At 41.8% G+C, this 15144-nt stretch overlaps 1 protein-coding gene and 1 long non-coding RNA gene across 4 annotated transcripts in view; one reads left to right on the forward strand and one right to left on the reverse strand.

Annotated features, from left to right (window-relative positions):
* SEMA4G (semaphorin 4G) overlaps positions 1 to 15144 on the reverse strand; it is a 98546-nt gene that overhangs the window by 31856 nt on the left and 51546 nt on the right. The gene's annotated exons all lie outside the window — the stretch shown is intronic.
* LOC309533562 lies at positions 1077 to 3278 on the forward strand. The gene is made up of 2 exons (XR_014220279.1): positions 1077 to 1345; positions 2506 to 3278. It is a non-coding gene; the product is annotated as an uncharacterized lncRNA (long non-coding RNA).

A 15144-nucleotide genomic window follows, 5' to 3' on the forward strand; every position in this document is an offset into this window, starting at 1 on the left:
TTCCAAACCACAGTCCCTTGAGGGAAGTCAGGGACAAACCAACAATCTTGATTGGGACACAAATGCCTGAGGCAGATAGTTGCCTTGATAGTAAGTGCTATTTATATCCCTTACCTAGAACTGCTCAGGCTGAGTCACCAGAAGGCCAGTTCTGAGCAGGGATGGCAGGCTGAGAGACAGTTTGAGGTCAGGCAGCGAGTCCTGAGCCCTCCCGCTTTCACAACCATCATTTCCCCTCCCCACTCCTGGTCATTTAAATGCCTGTGGCAGAAGAAGGTGAAAGGCACTTCTGGTTTATCAGTGTTTTCTCTCCCTTGCAAAATACCAGTGTTTGCTCCTGATTACTAACTAGGCTGCTGTAAAAAGAAATCACAGCTGTTTGGAGGTTAGAAGGTACTATGTCAAAATAAGAATAATACCACTCAAAATTCAGCTCAGTTGGAGAGGTGCAGCTGGAAAATTGTGTTTATTGTTGTTTATGATATGAGTGTAGTAAAAATCTGTGAGGGATCACAGGAGCGTGACAATGACAATGCTGTTAGAATGCAAGATCTGCAAGAAGAAAGTGACAGAAATTGAGCATTTTTTTAAAAAAATGAAACCCAATTAACATGCAATAACAAGGAGCCAAAGTTCACATCTGCATAGACACATCTGCATAGACATAATTTAATTCTTTTCTGTCACTTGATGACTTGCAACCAAATATGTGAACTGATCCCCTTTGAAAACTTCCATATTTAAGTACTATCTGGGATGGCTCATTCACATATCTTCATCATCAAATGACACATGTACACATGTGAACTGGCCTTTGATTTTGGTTGGTTTATTACACAAACTTTACTTTTTGTGTGATCTGATTCATAACCCGGGAGGGAAGGGAGCTCAGCAGGAGAAAACAATGTCTTCCAAAAAGTCATCTTGATGCAAAGCATGGGCTTGTGAGCTCCACTTCTTAGCATCATTCTTCTATTTGCCAATATGTTAACAAAGGGTATGCCCCACCCCACTCCAATACATTTTGTTGAACTATTTCAGCATTGGTAGAAAGAATTCTTAGCATATGCTGGAAACTGAAAGCAACAGGAGGAGAGGATGAGTATTTGAGCAAAAAATAGCAAATTGTAACAGATACCACTGATATATTTGCATTTTCATTCTATACACTATATTCTAGTTTCTTCCTGTTAGTCAGCAAACTTTGTCAATCTGTGTCTGCAACTGTTATCTGGAACCTCTAACTTGAACCCACCCCACCCTTTGGCTTTGGAAGCCTTATCAGAAGCTGCTGCAGGAGAGGGACTGTGAGCAACATTATGAGAGGAGTGCTTCTAGGACTAAGGTGAACCTGTGAAACTCCCTTCTTACTTTTTCTATTGGATGCAGCATGTTGTTTAAGCAATCTTGTTATATTGATAGTATTGAAATGTGGTGTTTTGTATGTTTTTGTTTTGCCATGTTATTCCCTCCCATTCCAGGGGTGGAGCTCACTGACCCTCCAGATGCTGTTAGATCTCAACTCCCAACAGCCCCGATCATCATGGCCAATAAGCAGGAATGATGGGAGCTGTAGTCCAGCAACACCCCTGTAGTCCAGTTTGCCACCCCCAGTGTGGACTGAAATGCAACAGTGCTCCCAATTATTCAAACTGTGTGATGTTTCAGCCATGTAATCCTAAAGCAGTTCAGGGCCATGTAACTGCAGCTGACCCCTCTTATCTGATGAGTCAGGTGTTTACCACAAAAGGAATTCACAATAGATAAGATTCCACCAGTGTCTTAGTAGTATTGGTGTCACTCTGGCTTATGTACAGATTTGTACAATTGTACACGCCCATACTTTTCTCTGTGTATAACTGTACCACCTGAAATTTAGCATTTCACAAATAAAAAAAGGGGATATTGGAAAAGGAAAATATGACCACAGTTCACAGCAGCTTTGAACACCTATTGTTATCAGCATGGGAAGTGTTCAGGGGCAAGATTGATTGATTGATTGATTGATTGATTGATTGATTGATTTGAATTCTATATTACCATTCATCTGATAATAGGGCAGTTTACATAAAAACACAAAAATATATAGCATAATAAAAAATACACCCCTCCCATTTAAAAGACCATACATATATGAGTTCAATATATGCGTGAATGTGCACAACCAAATCCAGAAATGACCCGAAAATTCACAAAAAGGGGCAGGGTGTTTGCAGGCTTTCTCAATGGTGTTTCAAATATACACGATTCACTGACACACACGATGCCTCAGAAGGTAGCCCGCACCTGTAATTTATTTAAACCATATAGATCAGGATTGCAGAACCTATGGTCCTGTAGATGTTGTTGAGCTATATCTTCCATCATCCATGATCACAGATTATGCTGGCTGCGGCTGATGGGAGTTGGAATCCAATAACATCTGGAGGACCACAGATCCTGAGTGATATGTACCCTTTGTGCTACATCATAGACCATACACTGACACAATTTCCCTTATTACAGGTAATACTCAGTAGATGAAGGAATGTGTGTGCAACGTGGACCTGGCCAGCTTGACATGAATCATATACACAGCAAGCAATGACCTCAACTATACAGCAAGTGCAGGCATAACCTAAACTGCCATAGAAAGTATATTTATAAATACTTCCATCACTTCTTGGAAAAAGATGGTTTTGCAGAAAGAAAAATGGAGCTTGAGATGTATGGACATGTCTCTAGTTTGTCCCATCAACAGAATGGGCAATTTCCCCAAAAGGTACAGTGGTACCTAGGGTTACAGATGCTTCAGGTTACATACACTTCAGGTTACAGACTCCGCTAACCCAGAAATAGAACCTCGGGTTAAGAACTTTGCTTCAGGATGAGAGCAGAAATCGTGTTCTGGCAGCGCAGCAGCAGCGGGAGGCCCATTAGCTAAAGTGGTACCTCAGGTTAAGAACAGTTTCATGTTCAGAACGGACCTCTGGAATGAATTAAGTTCTTAACCCGAGGTACCACTGTAGATGATTGGGAGGGCGGGGGAGAGAGAGAGATTTGGAACACTCTGAGCTCATCCTGGAACTTTATGCAAACAATCATTTTATTCAAATGGTATACAACTTATGAAAAACCAGCTCTGTCGATGTGCATGAACAATGGCAGTGACATTGTACATGAATGAGGCACCAGACAGGGAAGGCAGACCAATCACTTCAAATTGTAAGGTGTTTACAGAGTTATAAGCCTTAATGACTAAACCTGCCTACGTAGAGCAAATAAATTCCCTGAGCAAAGCTTAAATGTTGGAGTCACCTTCTTGGTGTTGCGGCAGCCCTACCTTGAGGGGGATCAGATCGGTGACAGATGGCAGGTACCTGCCTTTGAAGTGTCATTGCTGTGCCAAAATGCAGAACTGCAGGGTGAGCCACAGCCTTCCTACCTCTGAGAGAGAGTTAGCTCCAGCTTTGAGGGAGAATGTGATAGCCTCCCCCCCCCCCACCTGTGCTGCCACGATGAAAGGTGACACTCAAATCGCTTTGCAAGTGGGAAGCGTTCTGCTGGATGCCCTTTCCAGCCTGTTTCTCAGTCATTTCACACAGTTCTCCTTTCCAAGGTTGCCTGAACTGATCAAATCTGTAGCCGGTCCGGATCATCAGTTCCAGGCCTCTGCAAGACACTCAGGTTGTTAATATTCTTTGAAGGACTTTGTATGTACATAAAGGAGCCCCTCGCAAGAATAGCAGGGTTTTCTAGGAAAATAATCTCCCACTTCTAGAGAGAACAGAAAACCGCACAGACTGCATGGGGTCAGTGCTGATTAGAGTTCACACCTGAAGGTCAGGATCGGCCCCACAATGAGCATTTGACAGGCAACATTTGTATGGGCATCAGAAAATCTGTACCGACTATACATGCCTGGAAGCATAATGAATAACACTACGCATGTACACAGAGAGAATTGCATTTGCTTTGATAACCTTGATTAATTTGTGGGATTTTGCATATTAGTATCTTTCCTACAGAGAACCAGGAACAGCCACACTGTTGCTGCAACTGTAATATTTATTTATTTATTTATTTATGAATGAATAAAGATTTAAATTGCTAATATGAAATTATTTATAAACAGCAGAAGAGCTATGTGTCTTACTAAAATGTCACTACAGAAGCAGTCTTAAAATATCCAGCTTTATTTTAAGGAGAGAAAAAGAATGATCAAAGGCAAATGGTCACATGAAAAGTGGTGGTTTTCCTGTCTCCTGAAGCATCTCCCCAAAAGCTGAACAAACTGGGATTTTTTTATGTACCCAGTTTTAGGAAAAACTGATCCAATAGCTTTGCCCTGTTTCTGAAAGGGCTTTTTTTTTTTACAAAGGGTCCAGGCTCAGACATAAATGACATTACATAACAAAGGACATTGGTGGAGACTTCATGGTGCATCCCAAGTTCAGTTAATTTGGTGTCGTGCCAAAGGTTGAAACATAGGAGACATAGGGATATCTCTGCCAATACAGATATTTATGGCAAAGTGCTCTCATCCTTGCTGAAATGGGACTTCTTAGGGAATGCAAAAAGGCATTAGATGTATTAGCTATTGGACTGGATTTTGGAATTAATTGGGTCACAGTGGAACCACCTCCTTGTGACTGGATGTACCTCCAGTTTATACCAGCGCAGCCTCACACAATAGGGGCTTCCTGTGATGATCACATGGTATTCTCTCATTACTAGAGCAAAGCAAAACCATACACACAATTCTGGACATGTGCAGAGCTCTAGTTGAACCAACCTCCTCTGTAAGAAAGGACAGGCAGAAGCAGCAAAGTATGAGAAGTGGCTGGTTGAATCTGTAATTCAGCTGAACAGTCCACTTATCCTAATCAATGTTTATTCCACACTGCACAAGCTAACCTATTCATCAGCATGAGGATAGGGAAGGGTGAAACTAATCCAAATGTCAAGCGGATGAGATCTCCTTAAACAGACAAATGCTGGTAAAATTTATGAGCGGAGAGCTCTGTTCTCAGTACTGGCATCAAAACACAAAGGGGAGCCTTGCCTACCATAGAATCTCTCTTTCCCATGCCCTGAATGCAAGCTTACTTTATTCTGCTGTCCAAGATGGAATGGAAGTGGCATGGAATAAGCCAGACCGGTAGTGGGAGTAGCTCTCTAAACAAATGGCTCTCATCCACCTCCTTGGTTCTGGGTGAGATATTGGGGGCAGGGGAAGATGGCTGCTAGCAGCTGTAGACTGAAAAAATGCAAGTGTGTGACAAAACAACACCAAAGCATGCGAGCAGCCCAGTTGTCAGTAAAAATAAATGTGTGTAGGCAAGAGACGTTGAGAAGGGAAACTGAATTTTGTGGATTTACAAACGAAAGTATGGCAGGTAAGCACAACATCTCCACTACTCCAAAAAAGGCTACCCCTCTGCCCCCAACCTTTGTATTGTGCTATTCAAATGATGCCACTCTTACCAATTTGAGAACTGCTTCAAGTCAAATAGGGCTGAGGCCTCTTCTGCATGCATACAGATACAGAAGCATGCTTAAGGGTTGGATAGGTTGGCCGCCACCAAGGGCACAGACCCAGAGGGATGCAAAAATCACACCTCTCCACTCTGGCTCGGAGCGGTTAGGAGACCTCCACCTGCTTGTGCACTCCCCAGGCCGCTCCTCTGCTGTTCTGGGCACCCAGGTAAGGAGCACAGGCTCTTCCGGGCACCTTGGCAGAGGAATCTGGTCACAGGCATGGGTTCTGCAGGGCCCCCTCCACAGTTGACTGGTGGTGCTATTAGAAGTGTGAGTGAGGCACCCAGCAGGGCTCAGAGGGAAGAAAGAGGGAGAGAGCAGGCATGAGTTGCAGGAGGAGGAAAAAAGAAAGAAACCAGAAGCCAGAAGGGAAAGCAGTGAGCCAAGGGAGCCAGGCAAGCAGATGGACGGACGGATCAATGGAGAAGAAGGAGGAGGAGAGGTGGAGCAGAGCAGACCTGATCCTGAAGGCTACAGAGGAAGTCATTGGCAGAGCACGAAAGGCAACAAGAATAAAGTTTTTTGAGTTTCTGATATATGGTCTCTCCTGGCTTCAGAGGTGCTGATACATTTTCTTGCCAAGGGGCAAAATGGAGAGGGGGGAGCCTAGGTACGCCTCTGTACAGATAACAAGTAAAATGCAACAGATAATGTGTAAATATCAGGAAACCAAGTGCTACCTGTCCTCATATGTGCATAAGGACCACGAGAAACATTTATTTGCTATTAAAAAGATGTCTTGGTGCATAAAGCATTCAGCCTGCAGCAGAAGTGAAATCCCAGTTTATCTGTCCATTTGAAAATAACCTTGAGCAGGCCCAACTTGGTTTTCTCAAGTGTAAACAGGAAAAACGAACTACTACTACTTCATAAGGCAACTTTGAACATGTGTGGAATAAATATGAAAGGTTATTTGTTTCAGATTCAGTGCTAGGGTGGAACCTTAACATATTAACTCTGAGAAGCCAAAATTATGGTGTGAGAGTAAGCTCCAAACATATTTAACTTCCACATAAAGTATTCAGCACCATAGTGTAACTATTTGATCAATGAAGATTTTTTGGTATTATCTGTCTGATCCAAGAAATCAGATGCTCTGGAAACACAGGGATGGATGGAAAGGCACACACACAGAGAGAGAGAGAGAGAGAGAGAGAGAGAGAGAGAGAGCGAGAGAGCGCAAGAGACCTTCTCTCTGAGGCTCAGTTAAAACTTGCAAAAGAGCAAAATGCTCTGCCCTCTGCCTGCAGCAGAGGAGGAAAATGGCTGCAGGGCAAGTTAAAAGCTCCTGCCATACTGGGAAGCAAGAACAAAGTGAATCAGAAATTACTGAGGATGATGCAGTGCTGTTGGAAAAGGAAGCTTTTAAGAGAACAACCCCAGGACTTGAAAGGAGGTTAAGAGAGCTGCTTTCTCCAGTATAGTAGAACAAAGACTTGGTCCTTGATTTAACTGTTTGAACAAAATCTATCACTTATGGAAGTGAGATGCTGAAGCTAAAACCAGGTTTGATGCAATATTAAGCAACCACAAAATGGCTTGGAGAATGAATCCTATAGGTACATTAATTAATGCAAAATATTTGTTAGATTTGTGCACATGCACAAGTTGCTGGTAAATAATCCTATGTATTAGAACTATCCACATATCCAACCTCAGCTCATGAGATAACCTAGATGTATGCTGTGTCACTTGGGCAGAATAATTTTTTTACATGCCTGCACACATGGGACGAGTTTCTGAAGCTTATTGGTAAAGCCGAAATGTGACAGTGGAACTGGCTCAAAGAAAACAGCTTGAAGGCTTTCTTGAAATTTAAATAAGCCCATCAATACCCTTCTGAAATAGAAACTGTACTTTTTAAATGCATAGCCAGAGTTATGAGTGGGATCCTGTTACATGTAAGTCACATTGGGTGTAGAGCCCTGCAGACAGCAGGAATGAACCCCAACTAGCTGAACCCCCCCTCTTCCCACTCAATGGATTAACTCTGAGAGATGAGTGGTCCTGCCTACCTGTCAGTCATCAGATCAGCAAGAGTGACCCTGCCCACCTGCAAACATTGGCCCATGAAGTCCGAGGGAAATAAAGTTCTGGTCCTCCAGGCCAAAAGGAGTCCCTACCCCTCATTTACCACAAACATTTTAGTACTGGCACCTATCAAATTTGTTCTGTCTAGATCAGAAATGGGGAACCTTTCTCAGTCCAAAGGCTGCACTAACTCACGAGCAGCAATTCAGGGGCAACCTGCCAGTGATGGGTGGAGCCCAAAACAAAAGGGGGTGGAGCACCAGATCAGACTTTTACCCATGTACAACAAGCACCTTCCATGCTACACTTCCTCTGCCCTCCATCCAGGTAAGTGAGAGAGATTCCATATGGGAACCAATGACTAACAGGTGCAGCTTGAATGGTAAATATGACCGAGCTGTGCCAGCGGAATAGGATTCTATTATCAATACTTATATTGTCCATTTCTGATCCACTGCAGAGTTGCCATATGTCTGGAATTTCCAGGACATACCTGGAATACTGCAGCCAGAAGCAGTAAATAGGAAATCGTGTGAAATGTCCAGGAAATTCCCGATGTACAGCAACCAATGTTAACAGTGTCCAAAAGTTCAAAAACTCTTTTGGCAAAACTACTTTGCACAGGGTTTTTTTTAAGCACTGTTTCCATTAAATTAGAGATGGGGAACCTGTGGCCCTCCCATCAGTCCCAGGCAACATGGCCAATGGCCAAGGATAATGGGACTTGTAGTCCAGCAACATCCAGAGGACCACCCTCTACTAAATACTTTTCACTGTGGAGCCATGTCCAACACTGCATGTTTTTGAGCCAAAATCTTTCTAGTACTTCCTCATTTTCGTGTGATTAGAGGGAAGAGTGATTACCCACAGCAATCTCCAGTCAAACTGGTTTCATGGCCTCTCGGCTTCTACAATCACAACAGTAGAGATTGAAAGAAAAATCTGCCTTCTCTGCCAAGAGCTTTCTCTGTTGGCAACCTTCAGCTTCAAAGCACCATCCATGCTCCAAATGGGAATCTCACAATGTGTTTTACACATCTTAATGTGAGGAAGTATTCTGACGTGACAGCAATTCTATACACTATGTTCCAGCAGTTCACCTTGGACCAGTTTTTCAATTTATCCTTCTCAACCTTTGCCTCTCTCCTCGGGAAATAAGATCAGCCTTATATTTGGGTAAGGTCAAAAGTGTAGAACATCTGACCAATATAAATTCTCCTGTGCAACACAGTAGAAGAGAACAGTGTTTGGATATTATTCTTGCCCCTTTTAACTGGGAAGTGTCTTTAGCCACACTGGGTTCTAGCCTCCGTAGACCAGAGAATACCCTTCTGCTCTGGGTTGGTGGGTACAGTTGTTTTGTTTTGCTGTTTTGCACAGCTCCATTGCCTTCAGCTCCACTCTCTGTCTCCTTTGGGTTGTGCTGCCTTCCTCCAACCCTTGCCAAATCCAGGAAATATGTGCTACTGAGCCCTCAGGGTGTCAGCTTCTGCAGCATTTCAGACAACTGTGTGAATCTGTACAAGTTAAAATGCTCAGTGAAGCAAGTGCAAGTCTGCATCTGTAAGAACATGCACTTTGGAGTCCTGTGTGCTTACCTCCATTTGCCTAGTACGTATGTCCCATTGATTTCTACAAACCTTAGAGGCTAGTTTATGCTCTAATAATACAATTACAGTCAGCACCCCTTGTATTACACAAAATAGGAAACTAGTATGTGGATGGCAGACTAGATTCCAGAGCCTTATAATCCTAGTGTCTACTTTGAAGCAGCTCTGAATGTTTTTTGCTTGCACAGCCTCCTGATGCTTCCATTTCAAGGGGAACAGTTTGGTGTCCAACGAAGGCTGCTTTGAAAAACAGCATAAAAGGATAAATGATTGTGCAATGGAGTAAGTCCCAGCCAGGACGACCGTTTTTGTTTGTTTTGCAGAGGAAAAAGACGGGGTGCTTTCAAAAGGGAGAAAGTGGCTCTATTTTCTTGAAAAAAACAATAACAGAGGATGCTTAGGTCTCAAAGAGAGACAATTCCCTTCCTTTTATGGAAATGAGATCAACATTTAGGAGCCAGAAACAACTGCTTCACACTGCTGGACAGTTCTCCCCAATTTGGATTTTATGCACTAGGTTCACTTGGCTTTGGTTTTTATTTGAAGTGCTAAAACAAAATTAGAGCAAAAAAATCTACATGTCATTGCAAACCTGCCAGAATGTTTTAGTCCACTTCTTATATGTTGTACACAACACCTACTCTTCTAGATTAAAACCTGTCTATAAATATGGGCATGTTCACACATGAGCACCTCCAGGGGCAAGTGCCAAATACATCATCCCATAGCGGAGTGCATCCATAGCATCTGGGGATTCAAGGCCTTAGGTCAGCCTAGATACATGGACACCAGAGAGACAATGGAACAACACAACCAGAAGCTCCATCAAGGTATGTCAGAATAAATACACGCACAGAAAGCAGCCTGTCAGCCTCTCTTCCTGCTTCTATTTCCCACAGAGATCAAACAACAAAAGATTATGGCAGAATTCACCCTCTGTACTTCTGAGCCAGCTACTTAGCTTCCATTCACTGTTTATGTTTATAGGAACATCCCTTTGACAAATGGAAGAGGGATGCATTGAAAAGCATGGCCTGTGGAGAGATTTTCCTGTTGCCGCTCCTTTAGAAACAGCATGAAAAAATGTACTCCCTGAAGGAGCACTAATGGTTTAGAACTCACCCACCATAACAAGACTCCATCAGCCTTGCTGGCTGTGTTATTTTTATTTATTTATTTCATGGAATTTACACACCGCTTGATTATTTAAAAACCACAAATCAGTTTACAAAAACAAAACAAAAAACCAGGAGAGGAACTTCTGTGGGCTTGTTTACAATGCTATCATAACTGTTTCCAAAAAGATCACAAAGAAACCAAAAGAAATCAAGGTCTGCCCTGAATCTCACTTCTCACAATGCAGCTGTCTGTCCTGAAGGCTCCAGTCTTGGCCAGGAGTTTTATCAGAGTAGTTTTCCCAAGCACCAAGGCTTTAACAATAAGCAATAGCTAAATGCTCTGTACAATGACAGCTGTTTCTCACTTTATCCTCAGCAAGGATGCCGCATTCATCCATCACTCCTGTCGAAAAATGAAAACGTTATTTACTAGGTCTCGAGGATGCCTCCATAGCTATGCCCAGTAATCATGCTGGGGAGGTTTAAAGCAGCATGGTATTTTATAATATAGGGTTACATACTTCATGCACTATTCAAGTCACTGAGAGGGAACAAGATTGTATTAACAGCTGCCTCTCCTTACCAGACCACTCAGTAGTACCAACGTGGATTAGCTCTCTTAGAGGCCCCTTAAGTAATTTATTCTTATGACCACAAATTCCTCCTCAAATTTCAGCCACACTAAGATAATGTGGTGGGCAGTTTTCTCAGATTTTATTAAGATAAGGCAACCGATTATGGACTGAACTGATATATCATCCCATAAAATATGCATGATTTCACAGTTTTGAGATGAACATACCCCCAGCTGTTGAATCTTTGTTCCAACGCAGGGGTAGACAACATGGTGCCCTCCAAATGTTGTGATTTACAGCTCCTATGATCCCTGCCCATTGGGCATGCTGGCCAGAGGCTAATGGGAATTGTAGACCACAACATCTGGAGAGCACTATGGAAACTACCTTGTTCTGATGCATATCCCAGCTTTCAGTGCCAATTGGCACTCCCGGGGGAGCTTGTAAAAGCATTAAATGATACTGTACACAAACATCTAAAACATCAATAATAGTACAACACAGAACTTCATTCACACAGCTTCTTATAAGGCTCAGACAATTCCTTCCATCGCCGGTGTTACAATTCATGGCTCCCTTGAGCAGCAAAAACCCCATTGCTCTCAATAATAAAAGAATCAGTCTGCCCGAAACTGGGTGGGAGGCAGTTTCTAGAATCCAGAGCACCAGAATTCAGTCTCATACCACAATGCAGGATTGTTTACCACTGAAATCCCACCTGCCAGGGAATAGAGCCCTTGCTGCCTAGCCAAATTAAGCACATATTCACAGATCATTTTCACAAGCTGATGTTAAAGCAAGTTGATTTTTCCAATATATTTGCACATCTTTTGAATGGTTCAACATATGGTCGGAGTCATGTGCTGTTTTTCATCTTTTAATTTTTGTCTGGTCCTATCATTCTTATCACTTTTTTATATAAATTATAACATGGAGGAATAATAATAATAATAATAATAATAATAATAATAATAATAATAAACTTTATCAAAAAATCCAGATGCTCAGATTATACATAAAGTAGCATATCTGAATTCAGCCTATTTAAAAAAGACTTTTCCAAACTTAAGACGATGCACTGCAGTGATTTGGCCTTAGGGACTCAGTTATGGAGACTAGGTGGAAGTTCACCTCTGCCAATCTCACAGAAGTGCTGATCTTCTGCTTTTTTCTTTTCTTTTCTTTTTGAGAAACAAAAACTGTGGGGAAAGGGCAGAATACTGTATAAATGTAATAAAAACTGTCACTATTTGGATTACGTTGAGTCATTAACTAGAGTGATTCAACACATGTAATCCACTGCAAATCTCTCCTTACGAATTAGAATTATTATTTTGAGTAATCAGAGCTGTTTTCTCCTTTGCACCACCATGGTCCTAATCCCCCTTCTGCTGCTGCAGTTTGATTCTGTAGAAACTTAATTTGCAGGTTCTGGGAGATTGAAAAGCAAAACTACCACATTTAAGCTCTGTAATGGGAGGATGTCCTTCAAAGAAAAACATCTCTCACTCTCTCTTGCTCTCTCTCGCAAGAGTTTCAAAGTAGCAGGGTGGGGGGAAGGGGTGATAAACTCTGGGTTAAAAAACCATAAAACAGGTTGTTTTAGAACCTTTTATAAGCTCCATCAGAAACATAAGCTTCAGGCAAGAGCTGCCTGCCACAAGAATTTCTCAAGAGCCCTCCTTCTCTTTACAAGAATGACTGCAAACACTCCAACATGTTCCTACAATTACCTTTTCAAACTGTTCCTATGGCATGGTTGCGTACATCACCCAAGGACAAGTAATGTTTACAAGCATGCTGTAATTCTTACAGCAAATATCCGGAAGACTTGCCCCTCTGCACACGCCTCCAGTGAATACCTCGTATGCTAAAGACAGTTTGATATTTAGGCCATCATTTTTCTTGATGTTGTATTTAATGCTTGTTTTGAATAGAAAATGGATGTGTACAGATCTGGATGAGCCAAGCAGTGAGTCCTCTGGTAAAATACATTTTGTCTTCCAATGCTTTCCTCCCAGTCACATACCAACAGACATGCACTACTCAGAGGTGTTACCCCACACATTGCATGCCCAATACCACTGTGAAACAATAACAAGAGGCTTTCTGCTGTGGTGACACACTGTAGCAGATCCGATTGTAATTGCTGCCTGCATTATGAGTTTAACTGAAAGGCCTAAGGAGTTCAGTTCAAACAATATTAATTTTCAATCACTCCTTTTAGCTCTCAGGGGAGTCTGCATCGTCTCTATTTCATGGATGGATGCAGTTCCAGCTGCTAAAATTCATCATTCAGTGACCAGCTACAGCCATTTATCCTCCTACGAGATCCGAAAGGCAAAGACCCACAAAGGAGCTGTCAAACCACATCAGACTTGGAAAGGGAACAGGCTCAACTCTCCATTGCTTCCAAAAACTCAAAGGAAGAGAGCAGTCCTCTTGCCACAGTGGATGTGTAGTCAAAAATAGCAGCAGCAGCAGCAGCAACAACAACAACAACAACTGGAAGCAACAAGCTTTGTCAGTATGAGAAGTAAGAAGTCAGAAATCAAAAGTACTATAGCCCTTTCAAGTAATAACTTGAAGAAAAATCAGGAAAATCAGGAAAAGTATTTTGTAATTTGTAGATATACTAATGTTCAATAAATGACTCTGCTGAAATATAACTTTTAAAAAGACAAATATAGATGTACATCCTACACCAGCATGAGGCCACTCTCCCTTACCATCAAGTCCTTAAAAGTTCATGATCTACTATTACCTCAGGAAAATTTTACCTGAATTCATCAAATGCCTCCCTGCATACTGACTATTTATTTTATTTTATTTTAATCTAAATGCTTCTGAGAACTGAGGTGACTTTAAAATGTCTGAATTCAGAGTAGCAAAACATGGGATTTGGTGGCCAAAGGAATTTCAGCAACACTGAAATTCAAGCATGATGCAATTTATAATTCTTTATAAATCCCAACAAGTACATTGTGAAGTAATTAGCACAGAAAGCTACAGCATGTGCTCCATAAAGCAAGAATTTGAGACTGGGCCTCCACACATCTAAAGCTAACACATCATCCACTGTACCAAACTTTTACAAATCAAACTGAACCTGAAACATGCAAATATTCAAATGCAAGGCCCCACATGAAACATTTAACCCATAGAAGTGTCCACCCCTGTTGGAAGTCAGTCCTTTAGAAAAGGGCTCTTTTCTCTTTGGACTGGCCATCAGAAACTAGTCAGTTAGTTAACAGATGTAAATATCAGATAACATGGAGTAAGAAGATGGTATACAATCCAATATAAAAACACAACAAACTACTGAACAATGGTATTTGCCATGGTCAGTAATCTGTCACACTTCAGGGAATGTCCAAGTGAACAAAAAAAGTTTTGAGCACGTGTTTAAAAGTTGGCATTGTAAATGCTTGTCTTTATAAAATAAGTTTTTGCCAGGGGGCAGGGAGTAAATGCTTGTCTGATACTAATCAGGAGAAAGTTCTACCAAGCAGGTGCTACAGAGCTATACACCCTGCTCCTAACAACTATGAAGCAGAGAGGAGGAGTAAGAGTCACCACCAAGAGTATATCTCCCAATGATCAGAGTGTTCAGGAAGAGACATAAGGAGCAAGACAGTCCTTAACTGGTCCAGAGTCTTTTGGGGCTTAAAAATAAAATAAAATAGCATTATCAACTCATACACCCATGTCAACACTTGTGTAAAAACGGCACCATTATGTTACATCAGTTCACTTCTTCCCCATTATATTTATGCCACTTCTAAAGTATGCTAACCCCAAGGCTAACTTCATTACTTGTTCTGCAGTGAGCTGATTTCAGGAACAGCTCTACTCTTTGCTTCTCTAAAGGTCAGCTATGAGGCATTCATATTTTTCGGTACTGAGCACTTCCAAAATCCTCAGCTTGTATGTGCAGATACTGAAATATCAGCTGCAATCCTACACACACTTACTTGACAGTAAGCCTCACTCAGAAGACCTGCTTCTGAATATACGTACAGTACATAGAATTGTGTCAAAAGAAATGCAAAGAGCTGACAGAGCAGGCAGTTTACACAGTGAAGTGAGTGGCAGACCAAAGAACCAAAGCCAAATCTCCGAAGTGATGCGTTAATGCTTCATCAGTTATTCTTGACCCTGCAAGTAACAAAATCCAGCTCTTTATGCAAATTGGTAACGTATGCAAATACCCTAATCAGGCTAGCTTACTGAAAATGTTGTCCAGGCCAATCAAAATTTGTTAGAACACTGAAAACTACAGTCTTCATC

This window comes from Podarcis vaucheri (assembly GCF_965113315.1).
Source record: "Podarcis vaucheri genome assembly, chromosome: 5".
Lineage (NCBI taxonomy): Eukaryota > Metazoa > Chordata > Lepidosauria > Squamata > Lacertidae > Podarcis > Podarcis vaucheri.